This window comes from Panthera leo, chromosome B2 (genome assembly GCF_018350215.1).
Source record: "Panthera leo isolate Ple1 chromosome B2, P.leo_Ple1_pat1.1, whole genome shotgun sequence".
In the NCBI taxonomy this organism is placed as follows: Eukaryota; Metazoa; Chordata; class Mammalia; order Carnivora; family Felidae; genus Panthera; species Panthera leo.
In genome coordinates, this window is record NC_056683.1 from 135,837,464 (window position 1) to 135,863,940 (window position 26,477).

The 26,477-nt window shown below is 41.5% G+C and overlaps 1 protein-coding gene across 1 annotated transcript in view; it reads left to right on the top strand.

Annotated features, from left to right (window-relative positions):
* ESR1 (estrogen receptor 1) overlaps positions 1 to 26,477 on the top strand; it is a 440,842-nt gene that overhangs the window by 46,337 nt on the left and 368,028 nt on the right. The window contains exons 2-3 of the mRNA XM_042940090.1: positions 2,777 to 2,851; positions 16,525 to 17,216. The gene's annotated coding sequence lies outside the window, so the exon portion shown is untranslated. The remainder of the gene's footprint in view (positions 1 to 2,776; positions 2,852 to 16,524; positions 17,217 to 26,477) is intronic.

A 26,477-nucleotide genomic window follows, 5' to 3' on the forward strand; every position in this document is an offset into this window, starting at 1 on the left:
CGCCACGCTGGTTCCCTCCTGCCAGTCCGTGTAGCGCACACCGCCTCTCCGCCCTTCCTACCCTCTTCTGTGGGCCTCTCGTCTATGCTTGGCTCTGGAGAGTCCATTCTGCTAGTCTTCTGGTGGTTTTCTGGGTAAATTAGGCAGATGTGGGTGGAATCTAAGTGATCAGCAGGACGCGGTGAGCCCAGCGTCCTCCTATGCCACCATGTTCCTCTGTCTCTGTTGGGTTTTTAAGTTTATTTTATTGGCCTTTTCAAAGAAACTGCTTTCAGATTATTCTATTTTTTTTTGTTTTTTTTTTCTAATTTTTAAATTTTATTTAAATCCAAGTTAGTTAACATATAGTGTAATAATGATTTCAGGAGTAGAATTTGATGATTCATCACTTACATATAACTCCCAGTGCTTATCCCAACAAGTGTCCTCCTTAATGCCCATCACCCATTTAGCCCAATCCCAACCCAACACCCCTCCAGCAACCCTCAGTTTGTTCTCTGTAATTAAGAGTTTCTTATAGTTTGCCTCCCTCTCTCTTTTTATCTTCTTTTTCTTTCCCTTCACCTATGATCATATGTTTTGTTTCTTAAATTCCACATGTGAGTGAAATCATATGATATTTATGTTTCTCTGACTGAATTATTTTGCTTAGTGTAATACACTCTAGTTCCATCCGCATTGTTGCAAATGGCAAGATTTCATTCTTTTTGATCACTGAGTAATATTCCATTGTTTGTATATGTGTGTGTGTGTGTGTGTGTGTGTGTGCACCACATCTTCTTTATCCTTATCCTTATGTTAGTTGATGGACATTGGGCTCTTTCCATAATTTGGCTATTGTTGATAATGCTGCTATAAACATTGGGGGGCATGTGCCCCTTTGAATCAGCATTTTTGTGTCCTTTGGATAAATACCTAGTTGTGCAATTGCTGGGTTGCAGGGTATTTCTATTTTTACTTTTTTTTTTAATTTTATTTTTTATTTTTTAAAATTTACATCCAAATTAGTTAGCATCTAGTGCAACAGTGATTTCAGGAGTAGATTCCTTAGTGCCCCTGACCCATTTAGCCCATCCCCCCTCCCACAACCCCTCCAGCAACCCTCAGTTTGTTCTCCATATTTATGAGTCTCTTCTGTTTTGTCCCTTTCCCTGTTTTTATATTATTTTTGTTTCCCTTCCCTTATGTTCATCTGTTTTGTCTCTTAAAGTCTTCATATGAGTGAAGTCATATGATTTTTGTCTTTCTCTGACCGAATAATTTCACTTAGCATAATACCCTCCAGTTCCATCCACGTAGTTGCAAATGTCCAGTTCCATCCACGTAGTTGCAAATGGCAAAATTTCATTCTTTTTGATTGCCAAGTAATACTCCATTGTGTGTGTGTGTGTGTGTGTGTGTGTGTGTGTGTGTGTGTGTGTATGCCACATCTTCTTCATCCATTCATCCATCGGTGGACATTTGGGCTCTTTCCATACTTTGGCTATTGTTGATAGTGCTGCTATAAACATGGGGGTGCATGTGTCCCTTCAAAACAGCACCCCTGTATCCCATGGATAAATGCCTAGTAGTGCAATTGCTGGGTTGTAGGGTAGTTCTATTTTTAGTTTTTTGAGGAAACTCTGTACTGTATTCCAGAGTGGCTGTACCAGTTTCCATTCCCACCAGCAGTGCAAAAGGGTTCCCCTTTTTTCCACATCCTTGCCAACATCTGTTGTTGCCTGAGTTGTTAATTTTAGCCATTTGGACAGGTGTGAGGTGGTATCTCATGGTGGTTTTGATTTGTATTTCCCTGATGATGAGTGATGTTGAGCATCTTTTCATGTGTCTGTTAGTCATCTGGATGTCTTCTTTTGAAAAGTGTCTGTTCATGTCTTTTGCCCATTTGTTCACTGCAAAAATTCTCAACAAGATATTAGCAAACCGAATCCAACAATACATTAAAAGGATTATTCAGTATGGTCAAGTAAGATTTATTCCTGGGCTGCAGGGCTGGTTCAGTATCCACAAATCAACCAATGTATACATCGCCTTAATAAAAGAAAGGGTAAAAACCACATGATCCTCTCAATAGATGTTGTTAGCTTTGGGTTCTAATTTTTCCTATTTTTTGGATTTACTTTGCTAATTTCCTATTTCTTAAAATGATTATTAAACCACACACACACATATATATAATATATATATATATATATAACTATATCTGTGTAATTATATCTATAATCATATACTATTACATGTAAATATATATTATATTACATATAATTATTTTATATATACAATAAAACCTTGGATTGTGAGTAACTTGTTCTGTGAGTGTTCTGCAAGACAAGCAAACATTTCTAATAAATTTTAATTTGATAAACAAGCGATGTCTTGCAATGCAAGTGGTATGTAACACCAAATGTCACATGATCACAACTGAGTCAATGGTTCTTGAAATTCACTTTGATATACAAGCGCTTTGGATTATAAGCATCTTTCCAGAATGAATTATGCCCACAAACCAAGGTTTTACTGTAATATATCATGATACACAATATAACACGTAATGTAATATATTATTCTATGTAACATATATAAAATTATATGTGTAATATTATATAATTTATATGATATATTATGTGTATTATAGACTGTTTTATACTATTATATATCATATACATAATATATATCTATATACTTATCTAAATAGATATCATTATAATTACATGTATTGTATATATTATATTTTATATAAAACTTCATTTAAGTCAGTTTCTTTTGTGACCCCTAGATTTTGGTCCGAAGCATCTTTTTCATTGCCTTCAAAACAGTTTGAATAGAACCTTTGATTTCTTCAATTTTAAAGGTTAGTTAAGTATATATACCCTACTTTTCATGTGAAGAGTGTTTACCTCTTTTTATTGAGCTTTTATTAAATTATTATCAGATCTTTTGTCAGGTAAACCTATATTTATTTTGAAAAATTCTAAACATATTCTTTGTGCCCAAATTCATGATCATATTTTGATGATGAAGTTAGTGGCTTCAGGTACTGGAATTTATTGTAACAAGTTTCTGAATTGCTTCAAAAACCAAGTGTTTCTTCCCCCTCTGCTTTCTTCCTCCCACCTCCTTTATTATTACTACTCTAGGAAATTTGGAATAGAAGGCAAGAAATAAATTATTTTTTCTTCTGTAACTCTTATAATGATACTTTAATTGGTTGCTTCTGCTACTTTTAAAAAAATATAATTTATTGTCAAATTGGCTTACATACAACACCCAGTGCTCATCCCAACAAGTGCCCTCCTCGATGCCCATCACCCACTTTCCCCTCTCCTGCCATCCACCCTCAGTTTGTTCTCTGTATTTACGAGTCTCTTGTGGTTTGCCTCCCTCCCTCTCTGTTTGTAACTATTTTTTTCTCCTTCTCTTCCCCCATGGACTTCTGTTAAGTTTCTCAAGATCCACATGAGTGAAAACATGTAATATCTGTCCTTCTCTTACTGATTTATTTTACTCAGCATAGTACCTTCCAATTCCATCCATGTTGCTGCAAAAGGCATGATTTCATTCTTTCTCATTTCCAAGTAGTATTCCATTGTATATATAAACCACATCTTCTTTATCCATTCATCAGTTGATGGACATTTGGGCTCTTTCCATAATTTGGCTATTGTTGAAAGCGCTGCTATAAACATTGGGGTACATGTGCCCCTATGCATCAGCTCTCCTGTATCCCTTGGGTAAATTCCTAGTTGTGCTATTGCTGCATCATAGGGTAGTTCTATTTTTAATTTTTTGAGGAACCTCCAGACTGTTTTCCAGAGCGGCTGCACCAGTTTGCATTCCCACCAACAGCGCAAGAGGGTTCCCGTAGAAATAAATTAATGTTACATAAATGGCTGCTTTTTGGAATAACTCTACATTTATATAGTGTGTCCTAGTGACTTTTTAAAAAGCTGTCATTTTAGGCTGGACCTTTCAGAATGCTTGCCACACTACCACTGTTCTTCTGCACTTACCTTAAAAAATAAAATGCTTTCCTTAAAGTAGCTCATTTACCCATTCGCATAACTCCTTACCCACAAGCATAGCTTGGCTATTAAAAATGAAGAATTTTTTGGAACCCACACATTAAGTCAGGCTACAGTGAAACAAAATTAGCAACACTCGAGTTGTTGCCAGAAATCAGGTGAAGCTGCGTTGGATTTAAGGGCTAGTTTGTCAGATTACCATCTGTGGATGCTGCCATGGACCAGGTGGGGGCAGCAGAGAGCTGCCTCCCCTGGGATCCCAGGGTACAGGTGGAGGTGGCAATGAGTTAGGGAGTAGAGTCAAGGTTCTAAGACTCTGTATTTGAGAGAAAGGGAGCAAAGCAAGAGTGTTAGAACTATCACAAAGATCAGAATGCAAGGGAAGCAAGGATTGAAGTAGGACTGATGTAAGTCCAAGAGCTGGGTGGCAAAAGCAAAGTGAGCAGGAGAAACAGGAAGGCCAGTATGGGTGGGTAGACAGGAGGAACCAGGAAGAAGGCAGCCTGCCTCTCGAGCATTTCTCCCAGTGCCCTCCCTGCAGAGTGGCCAGGGTCCTCCTGCTTGGTCCTGCTTGGTCTTGCAAGGGCAGTGGTTCTTACTGAATAGAGATATGGGAGGTGTCAACCCTGTATCTCCTTTGAGCTGAGAATGTAATTAAAGTTCTTATTTTATGAACAAGTATTGAAACAAGTTGAGAAAACTCAGGATGATTTGGTAGTGATCAGGGTGTGGTGATGCAATTCGGCCTGGGCTCTTCCTTCTGGTTGCTCCAAAGAACTGAAGCCCTCAGCATCCTCCTGTCCATCTTTTAGAAGATTTCTCGCAACCTCCCAGGAAATACACTCCAATACTCCTGTTTACTTACTGGTCTACTCCACTTGAAACATCATGCTCTCCCCGTGTGGTCTTGTCATAATTATCTTCAGAAATGGTGCTAATTAACAGGGCCAACGCATGGGCACCATGCCCTTCCCTGCTTTGGCATCCTCACACACTGCATTTAGCATTCCTTGTGGGAAGGCATTCTGGAGATGCCTTATCTGTACCCTCTCCATCTACCCCTTACCACTCAAGTAAGCTGCCTCACTAGAGAATCCGTCATCCAATAAACAACACTACCAAGTCCTAGCAGATGGCTGCTTATCTCAAGACACAGATAGTCACCAAAATCCCAGCAGTGAAAAGAGTTTTCTATAGTCCCTTAGAGCTAATTATAACAGAGTTGGAATCATGGAAGGCAATTTGGAAATGGAGGCCGAGCATGGAGAAAGAAAGACAAAGGCAGAATACAAGACAGTTCTTATGAAGGAAGGAGAATTTGGGTTAGGCTGTAGATGTAAAACTGTACTTGAGAGAATGGATGGGCATTTTCTGGGTAGTGAGACACCAACAAACAGAGACAGGCACTTACTCTTAGCTGTGCCAGAGACGGCCTGGCTGCCACCTTATCCCTCAGAGTAGTTAACCTTTTCCTGTCTTTATCTCTCTCTTTGTAAAATGGACACTCAAATGCTTGCCGACAATGTTTCCAAAAACTTTCCTTAAGGTAAGATAGAGACTGTTATTGACAGCCCAGTGGTTCTCTGAGTGAGGGTTACTGTGCAAACAGAACATTCCATTAATGAAGTTCAGGGTGTCCAGTTTTTCTTTCGAGGGTAAACACAGGCCCAGTGGTATTGACTCATTTTGCATTGTTCTGTCGCATTGTTTGTAAATCTTTTTAATTATTACCCTGTATTTGTTCTCTATTGTTTGAAAGATGCTTTTAAAAGCTGGATATAGAACTTCAGTCCCTGCTGGTTTTGTTCTTTTCCACTTGGCAAAGGTTGATTGATTTTATTTTTCTTTTGGCCTGTGTCTCTTGGTGGCTTGAAATGAGCGCGGCTTTTTTGTTTTGTTTTGTTTATTCCTTTACCCACACTGTCAACAACAGAACCACTCTGGGAATGGGGTGCACACAGTAATTTCTGCAGCAGGGTTTCCAAAGGGAGGAGGGCTTGGTGTAAATTTGGAATATTGTATTGTTTTAGTTTTATTTTCTCAGATGCTGCAACTGTTTCTTGGGAGTTATTCTTTTTCACAAATGAACATTCACTTATTCTCTCAAGTGGTACTCTAAGCCATGTTAAACCTGTTAACAAATCAGTGTAAAATGTTAAAGCAAATGGGGGCTCCTGGGTGGCTCAGTTGATTAAGCGTCCGACTTCAGCTCAGGTCATGATCTCATGGCTCTTGAGTTCGAGCCCCGCCTCAGGCTCTGTGCTGACGGCTCAGAGCCTGGAGCCTGCTTTGGATTCTCTGTCTCCCTCTCTCTCTGCCCCTCCCCCACTTGCACGCTGTCTCTCCTTCTCTTTCAAAAACAAATAAACAATTAAAAATGTTAAGGCAAATGTAATGAAAGAAGCAAGAGTAAGCATATAGAAATGGTAAATTGGGGAACTGGCTCTGTTGTGGCCTGGTTGGATTATACGTGTGTGAGGTTCATGAATAGGCTTGAATAGGACAGATTTATAGAAATGGAGAGGAAAGATCTGTCCTTCTTAACTCTCACTGCACATTAGAATCACTTGGAGATTAAAAAAATGATGCTCAGGTCTCTCCCCTGAAATCAGAATGTCTTAGGGTGTGATTTAGGCACAGACATTTGTGTGTGTGTGTGTGTGTGTGTGTGTGTATGTGTGTGTGTGTTTTAGAGAGAGAGAGAGAGGGTGCAAGTGAGCAAGGGAGAGATAGAGAGAGAGAAGCAGGGCTCATGCAAAGTGGGACTCATGCTTCACCCGATGTGGGACTCGCACTCATGAACTTGAGATCATGACCTGAGCCAAAGTCAGATGCTTACGACTGAGTCAGTGAGGCACCCTAGGCACAGACATTTGTAAAGACTCCTCAGTTGACAGCCAGGATTGAGAACTACTGATGACCAATAGAAAACCACCTCTCAGAAGTGTCTCCAGGCCGGAGGTCTTCGCCTTGCACCAGGTACCTGTCTGGGCCAACATACACTTGTGGATTTTACCTAGCTCTGAACAGACCTCCTCTTCCGGCACTGCTCCTGTGCTATCTGGCTCTTCGTGAACTTTCCAAAGTTCAGTTGACCTCTTGGAGCACTTAGGATACGGTGAAGATGATGCATCAAATAATGTTGGTGGCCTTTATTGAAACTGTAATGGAGGAGCACCTGGGTGGCTCAGTCGGTGAAGTGTTCGACTCTTGGTCTCAGCTGAGGTCTCGATCTCAGGTTCATGAGTTAAAGTCCCACGTTGGGCTCCGCGCTGGGCATGTGAAGTCTACTTAAAAAATAAAGGTCCTGATCCAAATATGGAAAGACTGTTTTTTGAAAGTGGATTGTATGTATATTTTGTACATTAAAGGCAACGCCTTCAGTCTGTCTTGTCCCATGCAATTTAAAAGATGCCACACGTCCCAAAGGTGAACTGCTTCCTTCCCTTGATGTGGCCTAGAAGTCCCCTGTTTAAAAGAACTCATGTTAGCTTGGAAAGGCAATTTATAGACATCTAGACCCATTAATTTAGTTTCTATCTGTTAGTCTGTTATACCCAAAGAAGAGCTCTCTGAGAGAATGGGACTCAGAAAAGGTAAATGTGTTTGGGGTAAAGTGGGAGGTAAGAGCCAGGAGCGGGGCAAGCAAACCCCAGCGAAGCCAGATCACAGGGGCATAGACAACCTGAGAATAGGGAGGGCAGGGTCTCTAAGAGGCTGACCAGAAGAAAAGTGATTCCCACGTTCAGGGCCACCAATCTGGAATCATAGTTGCCAAAGTTTTAAATACCATATATACCGATGGCTTCCAAATTTATATTTCCATCCAATCCCTTTCCCTTGACCTTCAGTTGACAGACTGCCATATCCATTTTGCTTTCTAAATTGGCATCTCAGATTTAACCTGCCTAAAACTGGACTCTGGAACCCTGTCTTCCCCCAGATCTTTACCAGCTGGGGTCTTCCTATCTTGGCAAATGATAGCTCCGTGCCAAGATTCTGGAGGCCAGCATCCTGGGAGCCTCGCTTCCCCTCGCCTCTTTCTCTCACTACTGGAACATCACATATATAAGTGAATACGTTGGCTCTACCTTTCAAGTACACTGAAAACATAACTCCTGATGTGAGCAACGTCGGTTGTCACCTGAATTGTGGCCGTGGCTTCCTCATTGATCCCTGCCTCTCCCACCTCCCCACCCACACTCCAGTCTATACTGATCAGTTTTTTTTTAAGTTTATTTATTTGAGAGAGAGCAAGAGTGCAAGAGGGGGAGGGGCAGAGAGAGAGGGAGAAAGAGAATCCCAAGCAAGCCCTGTGCTATGAGCATGGAGCCTGACGTGGGGCTTGAGCCCATGAACCATGAGATCATGACCTGAGCAGAAACCAAGAGCCTGATGAGCCAGCTGAGCCACACAGGCGCCCCTATATTAATCCGTGGTAGCGAGACTTCTAGAACATGAGTCAGATGATGTCAGTCCTGCTCAGAAGCCCCCAGTGGTTTTCCATTGTACTCTGAGTAAAAGTCTATCCCTCATTGGATGGCCTGAGAGGTCCTACCCAACTTGGTGCTCCTTCATTTTTCCCCTCCCCTCCCTTCCCCTCCTTCCTCTCCCTTGTGGAGTTAATTCAGCCACTCTCACTGCTTTCCTGTTCCTGGGTGTGCCCAGGACAATACTATCTTGGCACTGGCTGCTGTTTGGGGCTGCCGCGTGCCCAGAATGCTCCTCCCCCAGACAGCTGCTTGCGTCCTCACTGTCTTCAGGTGTTTGTTCGATGTCATCTCATGTCGCCCTGTCGGATCACCCTCCTCAAAAGTTCAACCCTTGCCTGGGTGGCTTAGTCGGTTAAGCTTCTGCCTTCGGCTCAGGTCATGATCTTGTGGGTTTGCGGGTTTGAGCCCTGTGTCGGTCTCTGTGCTGACAGCTTGGAGCCTGGACCCTGCTTCAGATAGATTCTGTGTCTCCCTCTCTCTCTGTCCCAACCCCCTCACGCTCTGTCTCTCTTTCTCTCTCTCTCAAAAGTAAATAAACATTAAAAAAAATTTTTTTTTTTAAAAGTTCAACCCTTGCCCTTGTACGTGTCTCCTTCCAGGCTTTACTTCGCCTCTGTCCTTGTCCCCGTTTGGCTTTCTCTGTATACTGTATTTATTGCTTATTGTTTATTCCTCCACTTTCTGCACTAGAATATCAACTTCACGGGGTCAGGGATTTTTGTCTCTTTTGTTTGCTACTATGTCCCCAACACCTGGAACTTTGCAGGTACTCAGTAAAGAATTACTACATGAAAAAAATGAACTGGTGTCCAGGATAAGCTCGACAATCCCGTCCAAGTGACTGGGTTTGCCTTGCTCGTCTGTGGACCCAGTCTTGGCCGTATGCCCTTGTCTCTGGGAGGAACTGAGACCTGAGACCTGAGACCAGCCTGAGACCTGAGGCTCCCGGGCCTGTTGTGCCACCCCCTCACCTGTCCTGTCCCCGCTGGAGCTCTGCCAACCGCCTGAGCCCGTTGGGGTCCTGGCTCGGAGCCTTCACTCGTAGCACTGAGCTCCATGTGCCTCGGGCTCTCTGCACCCACCCCTGGCTGAGACCCTGCTTGCACTCGTATTCTTACTTCTTACTTAAACAAGCGCCCCTTTCCCTCACCAGCTGCTCCTCTCCATGTTTGTTGGTTTGTTTGTTTATTGAGAGAGAGGGTGAGCGTGTGCAAGCACGGGAGGGGCAGAGAGTAGGGGACAGAGGATCCGGAGCAGGCTCTGCAGGGACAGCAGCAAGCCTGATGAGGGGCTCGAGCTCGCGAGCCCTGAGATCGTGGCCTGAGCCGAAGTGGGACGCTCCACCGACCCAGCCACCCAGCCACCAATCTCCTGGAGTTTTTGATATATTGGTCAACCCCAGTCCCGCCTGAGCATCCATTTTAATACTTTTTAGGTAGACTTCAATTGGTTCCTCCCGGCAGACCGCGTGAAACGTGATTCTTTCTAAGGATGCATTCTTGAGAAGGTGGAAAATGTGCTTCAGGATCATCCGAACGTCGTTGCTCTGACACCCGCATGAACCGTGTGTGGCCAAACTCCTTACGGCCTCGACAGGGTCTCCTGGGGGAGGACACCGCGGTAGGGGTCGGGGGAGGGCCCTGCGCCTGCCATTTGTCTTGTGGCTTCCTCTAGCTCTAACACTAACCCCAGAGCCCGGGGCTCACAGAAGCTTCTGAGGGCAGCAGTGACTCTGGAAACTGGAGGTTGTCCTAGACTATTTCACAACACTTCTCTCCAGTAAAAAAAGAAAAAAAAAAAAAAAAAAAAAAAAGGAAAAAGAAACAAGCCAGCCTCATTCTCTTCAGCCTCAGTGTTACATAATCTAACATTTCCCTTGCTGGTTGAAATGAATATCCTTTCTCTGCCTGGATAAATAGGACACCGACTCTTCGGATAGGCTGCTTCCTCTGTTTAAGCGCTTCTGAGGGATCTGGCTGCTTTTGTTGGGTTGGTGGTGGCCCGCGGCTCGCAGCAGCTGGGCCTGGGCCAGGTCTTGCCTCAGGGCTCCTTCTTGGAGGGTGGATTCTGCCAAAACACCTTTTAAATGTCTCAAGGAGCAGCGCACAAAGACCCACTGTGGCGGTTGTGGTGCCTGGAAGATGGCTCACTCGATGTGCTGGGACCGAGCTCTGGCCGTTCACAGCCGGAAATCTCCTGTTGCTCCTTACACACCTCCCTGGAGGGTAGAAAACCCCCTAGAAAAGGCACTGGAAACAGAGAGTTTAATAAATCCGGAGTTACAAACACAGCCGTATCAGCCGTCTGCCCTGCCTTCACTGGACAACTGTTTACTTGATAACTTGGCACAGATCTTCCTCTACTTACCTGGTTTATGTCTCAATAAACCCATCCTAGGTTGAAAATATTCTAAGTCAAACATGCATTTAACACACTGGTACACCTTTCGTTTCCTTACAGACTAAGCGTTACTGGCGTAAAGGGTAGAGTTGGATCTCTTTGGGGGTGATGTCCGGGTGTTACTCATTCTAAATTCTAGGAGCTGCTTTGTATAACAGGTGGACACGGCTGGAGAGACCTCAAGTTTGGAAAATCAAGATCTCTTTGGAGTTTTACAAGGAAAATGTTCAAAAACGAGAAACTGACTGTCCCAATTTGTTTTAGGAGAAAAGTACAAGTTGTAAAACTTTATTAATCTGGTAAAGGGCACTGATTTTCAAAAGGAAAACGAATCATTTAGGCAGTGTTAAAATGTCACAGAAACAATTATGTGGTAGCATAGTAAACATTCCATTTACAATGATAAGCCTGTTCCTTCAGTAGTTCTTAATCTTGTTTGGGCTTCTTAAAGAATCAGATGAAGTTTCCAGAGTGTTCTCAGCAAAATGCAGATGTGTTTATGTGTTCAAAAGATTGGATACGGTTTCAGGGCCTTCGTGGATCTTTGCTTTAGAGAGTGGAGTTAGCAAACCAGAAAAGGCTGGAATGTCTTTATGAAAGAGATATATGAATGTACAGTAATCAACCAAAATTTAGTTATGAGGAAAATGATGTTAAAGACATTACTTGCCAAGTAATGGCATGAAATTATGTTTCTGTTATTATCTATTTTAAGCATACTTTACATTTATGGTGACCTCACACTTGCTCTTTATATGCTATTATCTTCCCATTGAACTTAATGCCCAAACTGTGCAATTAATTATGTTGTGTCCTGTCTCTGATGTAATTCTCTAGTTTGGTTCCTTGATTCCTACGTTTTATCTTTTACTCCTTGTCCCTATTTTAAGAACCTTGAAGGTATTGGAGCTTGGGGAAAAATAGTTTCCAGTATAGATTTTGACATTGCAGAGGAAGCTTTCCAAACCCAGACAGGGATGTACTTGGGGCTATTCAGCGCCCATAAATGGTCAAGCTCTGCTATTCTGTTGCTCAGAGAGCACGGTGAAGGTAGGTGTCTCGGCCATTGGAGATGACAGAGTGATGTGGACTGGAGATGAACAGGTCTTTCTGTTCTATTGAAGTTCTATTCAGGTTGAAATTTGTTTGAATGTAAAGAAGAATCTGTCTTCCAGGCACTGTGTGAATTACCGTCGTGAATCTGGATGGGGTGAGATGCATTCCTAATCCACTGCCGTCATTGGAGGTAGGAGATGCGGGAGATACACAGATAACTGGGGCTAGACTGAATTTGCCATTTATCTGAGAGTGTTATCAAGTGTCCAGTAAAAGTATGTCCGTTCTGATGCATCAGTTACCAGGGTGTCATACAATTCATCTGTTGAAGTATCGATCTCCCTTCCCAGATGCAAGCTCTTCCGGGTCAGGTCTGTTCATCTTTGTCTGGCAGAGGAGATGCTTCCTAAGTACTTGTTGCCAGAAGGGAGAGGCGTAAGCAATGTGCTGTGGGGACTCAGGTGGATGAGAACAGGGCGATGTTGAACAATCACGAAAGGCTGCATGGAGAAGGCGATCTTTGAGATGGACCTGGATGAAGTGGTAGGATCATAACTGACCTGGACAGGGAAGAGGCAAAAGAAACTAGAGACCAAGGCATAGGATACTGGAGGTGGGGAGGCTGGGCCCAGATTAGCAGGGAGGAGGTGGGTGGTTTGTACTACGTTTGTCAGGAGGGTGACCTGGTGAAGGTGTGTTCAATTGGTTAGAAATGGGAGAGACCAGTCAAGCACCCCTGCACGGTCCATCCAAGAGCTGAAGAAGGCTTAAGTAGTGCGATATGGACAAGGCAACAGAAGGGACGGAGGCTGGAGATACTTTGGAGGTGGAGTCTGAGGTCCTTGCAATCCACAGTTCCCTAGGATAAGCCAGCCCGGGGCAAAAATAGGAAGAAAGCAACAAAATGAAGTACTATTTTTCTCGCTTTGCTCTCCATCAACGGTTCTACAATCTGCAGCCCTTTCAAAATCTTCCTCCTTGTGGTGCCTGGCGAGTAAGCAGGTGCTGGAGAACTTGTCACGAGTGCTGAGCCTCACTGCAGGCCTGAGGAAGCCACAGGGTTGGCCAAGGTTGTTGCTGCCAGTGCCCATTAGAGGAGCCAACATGGGCAGGACCCACTTGCTGCTAAGGTGGCTGGCCATATCCTCAAGTGCGGAGTATTCCTCACTCCTAATTGTTATCTAGTTGAGGCATCGAGGCTTCCCTTTGCACTCCATGTCTTACAGAGATCTTTTTCAGCTTTTAATGGCAATCTCCCCTTTTGCTATGATTCAGGCATTTGTGCTGATTGGGCAGCTGATGAACTTAGTGACCGATCCTGTGCTGTACTTAAAAATCATTGTTCTCTGGCCTTGGCTCCTTGAACTTGGATGAAATTTGTGGAGTTCTCTTTTCTCCTTAGAAGTACGCTTTAGTAGTCGATGAAAATAAACTACTGGAAAGGGCTACCACTCTCTGAATCCTGGCTGAGACTTTGCTTCTGAGGAGGAGTATGAGAGTTTGTGTATCTATCTGGCTACTGAGTCGGGTGGTGGCTAGAAACTGGTATTTGGGGAGAAGAAGAACTAAGGGGCAGGATATTTTGGGGAGCAGGAAGGGTCAGAGAGCTATTTTCTGTGCTCAGTAGAGTGAATAGCTTTTCCATTTAAAATCATCGTATTCCTCAGATGTGACTTCTTTTGTCGCCTCGATAAATATGAAAGCCCCCTTCTAGTAGAATTTTTTTCAATAGTTATTTCTTCACATGGGATGTTTGTGGCTTGATATATATCTTTTTCTATATAAAGAAGAGGCATGTGATTTAGGAAGGCAGGTTTTAAGTCTTCCTAAAGATGAAGTATAAAGTTTCATTGAATTTGTTGATTTTTCTCCATAAGTTTCTTCTGTTTGAACTTGTTATCTTAAGAAAGATAGTTCTTATGTATGTATGTATGTATGTATGTATGTATGTATTTGTTGGAAGAGACTGTCTTTATCCCTATCAACTTCAACTACAGGGCATCGATGTTGATTAAATGACAGGAGAAAGAGTCATCAGGCATTGTCATATGACTAATATGTTTTCAAATATCCCGGACCTGTATGTACATTACACACAGGACTGTTGGGTTTTGCACCTTCTGCTACAAAAACTGGCACCTGCAGTCCAGGATGAATGTTTTAGTTACACTCTTGATGGGAAGGAACAGAGACTCCCCTGGATGCCTGGTGATAAGGGTTAGCAGAGAATTTGTATGACGTCCACAATCTCACTAGTGACCAATGCATCTATAGCCAGACCCTGCCATGTGCTCAGGGCCTCAGTGCCCCATATTTGCTCATATTGACACCCTGGGTTTCTCTGTTCCCACATAACTTTACTTGCTAAGGGCTTTTGCTTACTGTGGTCTCCAGTCTACCCCAAAACATTCTTCCTGCCCGTGTGCCTCACTAGCTCAGTCTAGGTTTCCAAAATTCATACTCCAGAGAGCTTGAATACAATTGGTCAAGTTCATCTTTTCACAGTAGGTCATGTCCTTGGTCACTGCCTATCTTGGTTAGTTTCCTATCCCTGGCCCATTTAGCTGTAACCTGAGGTGAGAGCTGAGGGTCATCTGGATGTGAGCTGGTTGTTTCAGAAACAGGATGGGGGAAGGACTGGGCAATTTACCTTAGAAAGACGAGTGAGTGGATACTCAGGTACTAACTGGTGTTTCAAGGCAAGCAGAGTTTCAATTTTGGTTGCTTTTCATGAGGAAAACCAGAAGTTCAAAGCTGCTTTTATACTGTGATGGAATTCAGATAAGTGTTTAGAGCAGTGCCCAATGGAAACATGTTTGCTAATGAGGACAAGTGAAGAATTTGGGCCATTATCTATGTAGCTGAGTCCCAGTTGAGTCTGCTGTCATCTGGGCTGTTAGACAAAAACACACACTCCAAATCAAAAAACCTGATTTTTATTTTAACCCGAATCACCCGGATCACAGCAGGATTTTGCTTGAATGACCCAGACAGATTGCATCAATTTTCTGCTTTACTTTGCTTGTGGAGACCAGGCTGTTAGTGGTTACTTCTGGAATGAGAAAATGTATTAAAAAAAGGTTGGAACCTGGAAAGATTTCTAGAATAGTATTATACTGTTTTACTTGTTCTTTTCTTCTTACTTGTTTTTTTCATTATTCAGCCTAATCTAGTAATCTAGTATTCAGTCTAATCTAGTAATCTAATTTAATTAGAAAATTGTCCTCAAGAGAGGTTTTTTTTTTCCTATAAGAAAGCACAGGATATTTTAAAACAGTGTTAGTCTAAGCCGACATTTTAATTTTTTAGTGAGCTTTTTAGAATGATAAACTTTAAGATGATTCATAATAACATTTCAATATCAATCTATAGAAACTATTCTTAGCCATCCACTGATAAACTTGGGTGCTTATGTCCTGAGTTTGAATGCTGACTCCAGCTCTAACATCTTGGCATCCTATGGTTTCCTCCTCTGTATGATGGGTTTGTGGTAGTACTTACCTCACTGGGTTGTTGTAAAAGTGCTTAGAACAGTATGTGACTTCTTGTATGTGTCCAGAGACATTTGCTACTCTTTTTTCTTCCCCACTTGAGAAAGCACATGTTGGAATGCAAATAAATGCCAATCATGGTCTTTTAAAGATAATTAATCTAATTTGTATTTTATAGGAATTTTACAGTCTACATTTATATTTTCCAATGAAAAGAAAGTAATCTATAACCTTCAGTTTAGAACCCACCAGCTATCCTATTTTGAGAACTGTTGCTGTAAGTGATTTTCTTCTCTGTATTGATGGGTACATTGGATTTTAACAGGTAGCTAAATGGTATTTGGAAAGCATAGTTCATCCATTCTGGCAAATAAAATAATTGAAGGATTTCATGAACTTAGACAAAGATATTTTGCTTTTAAAATATTTAAACTGTTCAAAACATCTTACTGAAGAACTTACCTTTCTCCAGAAACCCTGATAAAAATAATTAAAAGCTAATAAAACCCCGATGTTGCACTAGTACGCATGATTGTTCTTTTTGTAAGTGGATCTTGTTGAAATTTGTGTTTCTTAAACCAAAATTAAATACTGGACATATTAGCTAAGATGTTCTGCTCTACATATTCTGGAGAAATTCATCTCAGATTGATTTGCATATTCAAATTATATTATGGGTTAACTCACATGTATAGAGGAGACTGAAGACAGTTAAGATCCTTTATTTCAAAATGTTTTAAAGTGTTGATTATGAGAATTTTGATTTTCTTTCTATCCTAAGACAGATTAGAGCTGCATCCCCTGCCCTACAGATGTCAACCTGCTCTTGGAGGTTCTAGAAAGCCCAGTGGCAAGATAGGCTCCTTCATCGTCTCCTCTACCATTTCTCACTTCCAGAAAACCTAACCTTCCTAAGACCTTGAAGAGTAGAAACATCTAACATATTTTTAAAAATCCTTTAAAATAAATACTATGTGAAGCACAGCCGGCTTTATAAGCTATTACCATTTTAACATTATTTCTTTAACTTCAATATACTTCTTAGCCCATTTTCTATTTCAGGATGTTTATCTCCGTGTAAACAAAATGAAACACCGCACAAACTCTTAAATGGCTGCGGGAAATGCCAGACAGTTTATGGAAAGATCAAATGACAGAAGGAATGGCCTAAGAGTTGGCGAGAAGCTGAGTCCCTGCAGGTTACTGAAGTCAGGAACCTAATTAATCAGTGACAAGAATGCAGTGGGTTGTTGAGCCAATGGCTGAATGGGAAAGTTATAAAAATGCTCGCAGAAGACATGTCCTCACTCCTGCGCTGAGCTGTAACTAATTTTGGATTAACAAAATTTATGTGCTGAATGAATGCTTTCTTTTTTTTTCCCCCAACTCGACATGCCCGTCTAGACTTCAAACTTTATTAGTAGTGAAGAGAAAAATCAACTGGATTACTGAAAAAAAAATTCAGGCAGATTAACAGATTACTTACCCTTTGTTGAACGTCTCTCTTGCCTGAAGTGCTAAGAAAGTGAGGGTCAGGTCTTGTGTGGAGGAGAAAGGAAGACCGCCCCCTCCTCTGTTCTGTACGGGAGAGTTTCCACTCCTAGTCAAATGGTGGTGCTGGTTCTCTATTTTTGAGTTGCTGCGTTTCCTAATTTCATGGTCATAACAGCCTCCTGTCTACTGCTTCAGAACGGATTTCACCAAAACTGAAAATGCAGTCTCCATGCTCAGAAGCTTCTTAACGGGCTTGAAAGGTTAGTGTTCCTTTCTCTTGCCCATTCTGTAGCATAAGAAGACAGTCTTTGAGTGACATTCTTCTCCTCGAGTAGGTACTCCCATTTCTTTTCCTCAGTGTAAGTTTTTTCTTCTTGCTATATGTGCTACTATTTACAAGCGTGATGTAACTTTAGAGCTTCCCTCTCATGTTAAAAGATGTTCATTTTTTCCTTCTTAATGCTCCAGGGATATTTGCGCAGTTGCTGGCAAGCATGACTACGGCATTAAAATGTTGAATCTAAACTTGGTACAAAGTGGAAACTCACTTTTGGAATAATATTCAGCTGAGTCAGAGGGCAACACAGCTACCCTTTTCTCAGGCTGTCTGCCTGCCTCAGATAACGTACACTTACTGGATCCAGTCCTAGCTCTGAGTACTGTATTGTAGAAAAGGGCTGGACTTTTAGAAGTTCTTAATCGGGCTGATCACAGGCTAGCACGAACACGCTACCTGTTTTCTTAAACTTTGGTGGCGTAATTTACGTTGAGCTTGAAGTCAGCAATCTGAATAAGCCATTATTGGTTTCCCGTCGCAGCCAAGGTTTCTGAAAAGCTACGCAATCTAGCAATACAAAAGCGAGACAGCCCGCCTTTAAATTGCCCTGCGATTTTCGGCAAGTTCATTTGAGTCTTGCTGCCCCAGTCTGCTCTCATGTGAAAGAACTAGTGGTCATTTTTGTTTTCGGCGGGATGGTGTGTGCATCAGTTCCTCCCCCACGTATGGCAGCGTGCTACTTGAGTAATGATGTGGCAGTCACAAAAGACAGGGCAGGATACTTTCATTTTGGTTAGAGGAATGCCACACGTTTCAGGAAATGTGCGTTAAGTTGTAAGTTTCAGGCTTTGTCAAGAGGGTAGCTGGTTTCAGACATGCTCACAGAAGCCAACGTGATTTTTTTTCTTTTTTTTAAATAAGGGTTGGGCTTTATCGAGACTTGGGATCATCGTACTGATTCCTGTTCAAATTTCTGTTGGCTTTATGGGCCAGATCTAACAGGCTTGCAGAGCAACTCCTAACATGATGTTGCTGGGAAAGTCCTCTGGTTTTGGATGTGGCATATATTAATGTTATGTATGATGTATCTTAATGTTGAGCATGAACTTATGAATATGAGATAGAAGTCTTTGAATTTTATCTTAAAAAGCTCAGAGCGCCAAAAGAAATGAAATTGGATGGGAACTTCTGAGACCAAGGGTTCAGAGCCCATTTCTACTCCATACAACTCCTTTGTGTTTCTCAAAAGCAAATATTTACTCCCATTTTGTTACGATCCTATGGAGACCTCGGCACGCATGGCTATAAGACTTCAGAGGTTAGATGCAATGCTGCAGAGCTTGTTAAGTTTTCAAGGAAGCTCGGAATAAGTATAAGGTAGGTATCAGAGACACAACCTGTCTTTAAAAAGTGCAAAATTTTGATTATAAATATAAGGGTCACATTTACCAGCAGGATATTTTTCTTAGGCCCTTGCAAATATTTGTTTTGTTTTATTGCTGATGACACTCAAGGAAAGGGATAAAGCTCATGTGTCTTAAACTTGCTGCAAGGACAGTAAAAAAAAAAATTATCTTCCATGTAGATTAACTCTGACTTTTCATTCAGCCGTGGATTTAGAGCTAGCTACCGCCACCTCCCCGCCAACACTCTCCTTAGCCCCCTGTAAACATAAATATTCACACTGGGTGTCTGCTACACAGTTATCTGTGGGTTCTTTGAGTATCTGTCCATGTTCGTTCAGCCCAGTTGGTCAGAGCAACCGCTTGGGCTGAGGGCCCGGTGGTTGGGCTTCAGTTTGCTTTGAACAGTGGATAGTTGTGCTCCATGGTAGCAGTTTGGCTACAAAGAAAAATAGGCACGAATGGGAGTAACCAGCTCGGAGTAGACCATCCACATTGTAAAACAGTCCTAACATATGTTTCATCGATGTTGGTTGAGACGCGGTCCTGCCCACCTGTCTTTATCAAGGCTGTGTCTCCCTTGTTAATCCCCTGTGAAGCTCCCTACAGTGCTATGTTTTAAGGCAGGTGCTTTACAGGTGGCTTTTGGGGATGGTGGGGGGTTTGCCTTTTGGGCGACACCCCAGTAGACTCCCTCTGAATCATTCCCACGGACCACAATTGCAAAACCTTGCACATCAGTGAGTTTTATGGCTCTTTCTAAGGAGCATAACATTTTTTTTTTCTCTGAAAGCATGTGACTTTGTTAGAGGATGAAGAGGCTTACATTGTCTATTCACCCATGAAAACATTTGCCAGAAAGCTTATACTTCTGCTTAGGTCTTCCATAGCAGTAACTCTTTGGTGAGGGTTCGGACATTAGGTAGTTCAATTCACCAATCCACAAGAGATGGCTGAGTCCAAGCCATACGGGGCCCCACCCCCCCACTCCAATCTGTGTGGTTCGCCTCTGGTCTCAAATGCCTCACTTGCAAAGTAGGGATAATGAAAGTAGCTATGGATGTAATTGTATGGGATAAGTGAGATTGAACCACTCATTAAATGACTTGTCGTCTTCAGGTGTTAGAAACTCATGTAGGACAGAGTCATTTTTATTGCAGGCATGTACAGTGCCTGATAATAAGTGTTGGTAGAATAAATGACCAAACTCATGGTCAACACCATAGCTGTTAGGAATGTGTATTCATCTGATTGTGGCCGGGAACTTGATCTGAAAAAAGAGGGCAATCAATTCAGTCAGCTAAGCGTGGCACCTATAGAAATGCCACCGCTTTTGTAATGAGCACGAAGTGTTGGAAGAAACACAGACGCCTCTAACATCCCTCCCTCCCTCCCTCCCTCCCTCCCTCCCTCCCTCCCTCCCTCCCTTATTCCTTTCCTTTGTGCCTGTGGGGACAGCTACCTTCCTTTGTGATGAGAAGAGTAGCAAAGAAAATGGGCAAGTTCTTGCTGAGACAAGTATGTCAAAAACTTGTTGCAAATGCTTCACATCCGTTTTGATGTGTCAAAAGAAGCATTTTCCTTGTTTGTTGGACAAGGCCTGAGTCTGTTCACACGTAGAGTTGTATGCTAACTTCTAATTCAGTGTAACACCCAAGACCTGAGTTAGTCTCTCACTCAACAGCTCTGTAACAAATACTTAGTGCCCATGAGACGGTAGTAATAGCAATTATATTAGCATCTGAGGTTTAGGGAGGTCTTCACGTAATACTTTTTATAGGTATTATTGCATTTAATCCTTATAACAACTCCAGATGGTAAACAGTATTATGATTCCAATTTTACAAGTGAGCAAAGTAAGGCTTTGCAAAGTTGGGTACTGTGTCCAACGTTAGAAAGCTTTATAAATGACAGTCCTAAGACTTGAAGATAAGCCTATCCTTTTGCAAAGTTCATGCTCTCAGCCGTGACTTGATGCGATTTTCTGAAGGTTTAGATCAGTGTGGTCCTTGCCTTGGTGAAGCAAGGTGAACATCTGGGGCTGGCAAGAGATAATGGTAGATTTCTCTATGCTGCAGTGTCTTCATCTGTAAAGGGAGAAAAATAAATAATAAATCTGACCTATAGAAGCTTTATGGCTATTGGTAAGGATTAAATTATATATATATATATATATATAATACATGTAAGAGCTTTGTAAAATATTCAGTTTTATAAAAGATAAGTTTTTCTATGGAACGCAAACATTATTACTTAGTTACCTGCAAAATCTTGTCACTAAGTGTATGAGAGTAGCCTTGGTGTGGTGCTATGAAAAGCCATGAGAGGTGGGTCAACTTCTGTCCTAAAGAACTGAGTGTGTGCACGGTGGTGAAAGTGTGGCTGGCCAAGTGTGTGAGTGTGGCGGGCAGGATGGGTGGGGTTTTGGAGGGAGAGAGGCAGACAGAGCCAGCATGTTACTTCTCTCAGTAATTCTCTTCCTGGGACCTCCCTGGAGTCTTCGAGATTCTCTCCGACTTCTTCGAGAAGACAAGTGGCTAGAAGCTGTCCTAACCTTTCTGTTGTAAAAACCACAATGATTTGTATTGGTTATACACCCGGAGCTCCATTTTCCTAAGCCCAGCCTTCAGGAGCTTAATCTGACTTTACTCTCCTGTTTGTAGCTGTCACTAACCCTCAGTTCTTTGGGGTTTCTTGCTAAGAATGGATACAAATGAGGCACAACCCCTTTTTGCTGCCTGGAAGATGATAGGCCCTTTATGGGCACTGCCAGTCACAAGGGGGAAGAGGTAAGCCACAACAAAATGACAATCCTGGGGAAGACGAACAGTGTAGGGTTCCTGCCCTTTGCTGGCCATGGTATGTTGCCATTGGGCTTTTCGCATTTCTTTTTCCTCTGTTCTCACCAAACTCTTCTCTTATCACGTGGCCAGCAGCTAGCTGAGCTTTCTAAATGAACCTCTTCCCCTAGGTTGGTTCAGAGGAAGCCCTTGAAACCCTTTTACAAATAGGCGGTCAGCAGTTCTGAGACCCTTCTTCCCTCTGTGGTTCCTAGAAATGATCGCATCGGGCTATTTCCTTAAAGAATTTTGATAAAGACGCCAAGAAATCCAAAGAAAATTTGTTTATCTCACAGAAAACATTTGTCTTTTGTATTCTCGTTTTTATTTACTACAGCCAATCATTTGTCAAGATTCATTTTCATAAAATGATTTACAGAAAGGTATCTGATAAAGATGATCACAATATATATAATAATCCACTTAAATATATTTCTCTTTAAAACCATGTGACAGGGGCGCCTGGGTGGCTCGGTCAGTTGAGGGTCTGACTCTTGGTTTTGGCTCAGGTCATGATCCCAGGGTTGCGGGACGAGCCTGTGATGGGCTCCATGCTGAGCTTAGAGCCTGCTTGGGATTCTCTCTCTTTCCCTCTGCCCCTTTCCCCTGCTTGTGCTCTTTCTGTCTCTCTCAAACAAAACAAAACAAAACAAAACAAAAACAACTATGTGAAAAGTGCAGATATCCATTTTTTATATGGAGTTTTGAAAATCCTACTTGCTTCGAGTTTATAAAAGATATTTAGAGATTAGGGGTATTCAGAATCCGGTATAGTTTAACTTGACACACACTGTTAAATTCTCTATCTGATTTTATTTAAGGAAGGAGTAGTATTTTAAGGGCCCTGTTGTAGTTTATTAAGGTCTGTCCCAGAGTCTCTGCTCCTACACAAACCAAAAGAAACTCAAGTGCAAAGATGGGTTTGTTTGTTTGTTTCAAATTTTTATTTAAATTCTTGTTAGTTAACATACAGTGTAATATTGTTTTTAGGAGTATAATTCAGTGATTCATCACTTACATATAAGTCCCAGTGCTCATCAAAACAAGTGCGATCCTTAATGCCCATCACCCATTTAGCCCATTCCCCCACCGACCTCCCCTCCATCAACTCAGTTTTTACTTGAAAGTTTATTTATTTATTTTAGAGAGACAGCATGCATGAATCGTAGAGGGGAAGAGAGAGAGGGAGGGAGAGAGAGAGAATCTCAGGCAGGCTTCACACTGTCAGTGCGGAACCTGATGCGGGGCTCGAACCCATGAACCGTGTGATCATAACTTGAGCTGAAGTCAGACGCTTAACTGACTGAGCCACCCAGGCACCCCAACCCTCCATTTGTTCTCTACAATTAAGAGTCTTTTCTGGTTTGCTTCCCTTTCTCTCTCTCTCTCTTTTTCCTCCCCCTATGTTCATCTGTTTTGTTTCCTCAATTCCATATGTGAGTGAAATCATATGGTCTTTCTTTGACTGACTTATGAAATATGAAACATATGAAATCATTTGTCTTTCTTTGACTGACTCATTTCACTTAGCATAATACATTCTAGTTCCATCCACAACATTGCAAAAGATAAGATTTCATTCTTTGTGATGGCTGAGTGATATTCTATTATATGTATATATTACAACAAAGATGGGTTATTTTTTCAGGCTTGCACTCCTGTCCCTTGGAACGCATCGGGATACACCAGAGGCTTGGGACGTAATTGCTGTGTTCAGTAGGGCCTGACATGTGCTTTGACATTGACTGTCAGTTACGGTCAGTAAGGCACATAATATGATATACGACTATTACCTAATAAGTGTAGTGGGTGCTACACAGTGTAATGTTACAGAAGTAACGCAGTGCAGTAGAATGTGATGGGTGTTTTAAGAGTGATAAGCACCAAGATGTGTGAAAGCACAGAGACTGGAGATTATTTCTGGTTGAGGGGGGTGGAGGACGGGCTGGGGAGAGAAGTGAGATGGACAGGAGGTGCTTAAAGATGGCTTCGTGCAGGAAGTTTCATATAGACATGTGTCCATGAGCTTTCAGGATGTGTAATGTTTGTGCAGGAAGATGTAAGGAAAGGGAAGAACATACGCAAAGGCATGGGGAGAAAGGGGCTGGGGAATCATCCACCAACCTCCGAAACAGAAGTGAGATTCGTGCTGGGAGGCTGTGTGAGATAATTTAGGACCACACCTTTGGACTTGATTGTGTAGACATTAAAGATTTTTGGGTAGGGCTGAGATGAGATAAAAACGTAATCTTAGGGAAATATTGTGTAGATTGACATTTTCAGATGAAGAGTGAATACATCCATTTGGAGGTGATTGGAATAGTTCAAGAGAGGTGTAATAAAGCTTAAAAAATCTTTCAGGATGTGCTTTTTGAAATCATGCTTGTTTTTGGGTGTAAAGAAGATTTTGTTCCAAAAGTGACCAGCAGAGAAAGAAGGGTGGAGGTCAAAATATATTACTATGCCACCAATGTGCTGAGTTACCTTAGTTAACAACTTGCATGCTCAGTGCTCTATTTTCCCAACTGTACAATGGGCATGGTAATTATAAACTCCTATCAAAGGTCCCATTAGTGATACAATGCAGGTTAAGTGATGGAACTTTGAAAAATTACACACCTCATATATGTGTAAAATGCTGTTAACTTGGAATACTGTTAGAGCAAAATTATTTTATTTGGACAAGACATAGATTCAGAAGAAAATAGTTCATATTTCTATAAGATTAGATTATGATTATTATAATTTGTTTCTAGTTACTCAATAGGTACTTTATATTGGGTACTGAACAAATCTTTAGAAAAATTTAATTGTAGTGAGAATAGTCAATGTGGGATCTATTCTCTTAACAAATTTTAAGTGTACAATACATTATTGTTGGCTATAGGTCCAATGTTGTACAGCAGCTCTCTAGAACTTATTCATCTTACTTAACTGAAACTTTATGTCTGTTGATTATTAAGTCCTATTTCCTCCTCCTCTAGCCTTTGGTAACCACCATGCCAATCTTTGATTTTAGGAATTTGACGATTTTAGATACTTTATATAAGTGGAATAATGCAATACTTGCTTTTCTGTGTCTGGCTTTTTTTACTTAGCATGCTGTCCTTAAGGTCTATTGCTGTTGCATATTGTGGAATGCCCTTCTTTTTTAAGGCTAAATAGTATTCCGTTGTGTGTATATACCACATTTTCTTGATCAGCTCATCTGTTGATGGATAGTTAGGTTGTTTTTGTATCAAACAGACTATTTTGAACAGGGCTGCAAGGAACAGGGGAGTGATAATAGCTCTTCAGTTTCCTGATTTCAATTCTTTTGGATATATACCCAGAAGTAGGGTTGCTGGATCGTATGGTGGCTCTATTTTTAATTTTTTGAAGATGGTGCATCATGGCTGCAGCATTTTTCATTTTCACAGACAGTGTGCAAGGGTTCCAATTTCTTCCTTACTCATACTTGTCTTTTGTTTTTTTGGTGATAGCCATCTTGACAGGTATGAGATGATATCTTGCTGTGGTTTTGATTTGCATCTCCCTGATCATTAGTGATGATGAGCACTTTTTAATACACCAGATGACCATTTGTATGTCTTCTTTGGAGAAATGTCTAGTCAAGTCTTTAGCTTATTTTTAATCAGATTATTAGTTTTTCTGTTATTGAGTTGCACAGTTCCTTATGTATTTTGGAAATAACCCCATATTACATATATAGTTTGCAAATATTTTCTCCCATTATGTAGTTGTCTTTTCCCTCTGTTGATTGTTTTTGCTGCACAGATACTTTTTAGTTTGGTATAGTCCCGCTTGTGTTTTTTAAATTTTAATTTTGTTGTTGTTGTTTCTGTGCTTTTGGTCATATACATGAAATCGTTGCCAAGTCCAATGTCATGAAGCTTGTCCTCTTTTCTTCTAGGAGTTTTACAGTTCCAGGTCTTACCTTTAAGTCTAATTCATTTGGAGTTGATTTTTGTGTGCAGTGTAAGGGACATCAAATTGTAATTTTTTACATGTGGATATCTCGTTTTTCCAACAACATTTGTTGAAGAGATTATCCTTTTCCTGTTGTGTATTCTTGGCACTCTTGTTGAAGATCAATGGACTATATACATGTGGACTCATGTTGGGCTCTCTACTCTGTTCCATTGGTCTATATGTCTGCCTTGGCCAATACCTTACTGTTTTGATTATTGTAGCTTCATAATATATTTTTAAATCAGGAAGTGTGATGCCACCAGCTTTGCTTGAATAAATCTTACAATTTTGAGGCCTCTTTTCTCACCAGTTGAATGAGGCATTGGATGTGAAGAGCTGTATGGTTCCTGTGGTCATACCTATGATTCTATAATTCTTGCTTTCAGCAACCTCCATTTAGAACAGTGGGTTGAGATTCCATCATAAGTACCATCCAAACCACAGGCATCTATACTGAGAATAAAAGAAAGATATGTCATCATTCCATTGATTTAGCACTCTAGTTGGAAAAGAAGATAGTGATTTCTCTTGCAACTGACCAAAATGCTCTATGCTAATGACAATGGGGGAGCTGAATCCAGTGATTTGAGGATAGAGGGAAGCAGGCAGATTGTGTTTTCTATTTGCCTCCTTTTCCTTTTCTTCTAGGGATAATAAAAGGCAAGGATGCCAATTAAAAGAAAAGGCAAAGACTTACTGGGGTATGGGGCAGGGTGGTGGGGAGAAAGGCCAAACACACTAAATAAGTTAATTTGAATTGCAATAAATCTCAAGTGATGATATTACCCTCCTGAGAATATTCCATGGTGGGCAATGCCCGGGCTTTGAATTTCAAGCACGGAAGTTCAGGGAGAGGATGACATCATAATATTCAGCATGAAGAATATTGTTCATATTAGTTTGTTGGCCTATACTTCCATGTCATTTAGGCTTCATAAATCAAACAAAGAGGCACTTCATATCTAGTTTGTGAAGGCAAAGACTCCTAGAAAAATGTTTTCTAGGAAAGGAAAAAGTAGAAAGCAAAAG